The sequence below is a fragment of the Elephantulus edwardii genome, unplaced genomic scaffold, assembly GCF_000299155.1.
Source record: "Elephantulus edwardii isolate Elephantulus edwardi_28Jun2011 unplaced genomic scaffold, EleEdw1.0 scaffold00032, whole genome shotgun sequence".
Lineage (NCBI taxonomy): Eukaryota > Metazoa > Chordata > Mammalia > Macroscelidea > Macroscelididae > Elephantulus > Elephantulus edwardii.
In genome coordinates, this window is record NW_006399782.1 from 12,713,485 (window position 1) to 12,715,972 (window position 2,488).

Genomic DNA, 2,488 nt, shown 5'->3' on the forward strand with positions numbered 1-2,488 from the left:
GGGTAGAATATTGAATGATCCAGGAAGTATTAAAAGAAGATGGAAGGAGTATACAGAGTCACTGTATCAAAAAGAATTGGCTGACACAGAAAAATTTTAAGAAACAATATATGATCAAGATGCAATGGTGATGGATGAAGAATTTCAGGCTTCTATGAAGGAACTGGCAAAAAAAATAAAGCCCCAGGAACTGATGGAATACCAATTGACATATTTCAAGGAACAGATGCTGCCCTGGATGTGCCCACCAGGTTGTGCCAAGAAATCTGGAGAACAACTACCTGTCTGACTGGAAGAGATCTATATTTATTCCCATTTCCAAAACAGGAATAGACCTGATAGAGTGTGAAAATTATCATACAATAGCACTCATATCACACACAAGCAAAATCCTACTGAAGATTATCCAGAAACAACTGAAACAGTACATTGACAGAGAACTACCAGAAATACAAGCTGGCTTTAGAAAAGGTCGTGAAACTAGAGACATTATTGCCAATGTTAGATGAATCTTGGCAGAAAGCAAAGAGTACCAGAGGGATGTCTATCTGTGTTTCGTTGACTATGCAAAGGCATTTGACACTGTGAATCACAACAAATCATGGTCAACTCTGAGGAGAATGGGAATCCCAGAACACTTGATTGTGATTACACAAAACCTATACTTGAACCAGGAAGCAGTCCACAGAATAGAGCAGGGAATCACTACATAGTTCAAAATCAGGAAGGAAGTACACCAATGATGTGTCCTGTCTCCAACCCTTTTCAATCTATCTGCAGAACAGTTCATGCAGAAGGCTGGGCTTTATGAGGAGGAATGTGGCATCAGGATTAGAGGAAGACTCATCAGCAACCTGCATTAAGCAGATGACACAATTTCGCTTGCTGAATCTGAGGCAGACCAGAAGTGCTTGCTGCAGAAGGTCAAGGACTGTAGTCTACAATATGGATAGAAGCTCAATATCAAGGAGACAAAGATTTTCACCACTGGGCCAATTGGCAGCACCATGATAGATAGAGAAGATATTTAGGTTGTTAACAATTACAGCTCCACAATCAACACTCTTGGCATCAGAAGCTGGTAAATCAAAAGACAAATTGCATTAGGTAAATCTGTTGTCGGGGACCTTTCCAGAGTACTGAGAAGCAACAATGTCAGTTGAGAGACTAAAGTAGACCTGATCCAGGTCATGGTCTTAGCCATTACTTACTATGCATTAAAGAGCTGGATAATGACTAAGGATGACAGAAGAATTGATGTCTTTGAGTTGTTGTGCTGGAGAAGAGTCTTGAACATACTATGGACCACCAAGAGAACAAATAAGTCTGTCTTGGAGAGGGTGAAACAAAGTTTCTCCTTGGAGGCTAGGATTTTGAAGCTCCATCTCACATATTTTGAGCATGTGACCAAGAGGGAACAATCCTTGGAGAAGGATATCATGCTCAGAAGGGTGGAGGGACAGGACAGGAGAGGAAGACCTTGTATGAGATGGACTGATACAGTAACTGGGGCAACAGGGTAGGTGTGTTGGAGTCAGTGAGACTGACTCAGGACAAGGCAGGCTTCAGAGCTGCTGTTCATAGGTTCACTATCAGTGACAGGTGACTCGATGGCACATAAAAACAACAACATGTATATTAAAAGGTTTATCTAAAGGAAATGACTCACATGCTTGTTGGGGCTTGCAAGTCTCAGATCTCTGATATGTAGTTACAGAAACCTATGAATCTAAGGTCAGTAGATAAGGGAGGTCATTGGTCCAAGGAATCAAAGAGGTAAAAAAAAATGCATGAGATGCACAGATTAGCAATGATTATAAAACTTCATCTCACATATTTTGAGCATATCGTTGTTGTTGCTATTAGGTACTGTCAAGTTGAGTAAGACTCATAGCGACTCTATAAACAAACCCTGTCCTTCCCTGTACTGTCCTCACACTTCCTGACATGCTAGATATTGTTATTGTTATTCATTGGAGAGATATAGCATGCATGGGAACATGGAGAGTCAGTGAAAGAGAAAAGGACCCTCAAAGAGATGGATTAACACAGTGAGTGCAGCAAGGGGCTCAAGTGTGTCAGAGATTATAAAGATGGTAAAATAGGACAGGGTTCAGACCTGTTGTCCACAAGGTCGCTCATTGGCCTCTACAACAACATATACAGGAAGATGGAGCTCTGGTAGCCTAGTGGGAAAGGCGAGCAGTTTGAAACCAGCTACTCCAATGGAGAAAGATGGGCAAACTCCTCCCTTGCAATTTGCATCTTCTGAAAACTCACTGAAGGGCCAGCCATGAGTTGGTTCTGACTCCAAGGCACATAACAACAACAAATTAAACAGAGGAATCAGCTACACCTGATTTAAATACATTTAATTTCCCTAATACGTTAAACCTATACTTGGACCAAGAGGCAGTCATCAGAACAGAGCAGGGAGACACTGGATGGTTCAAAATCAAGAAGGGGGTCCATCAGGGATGTATTCTGT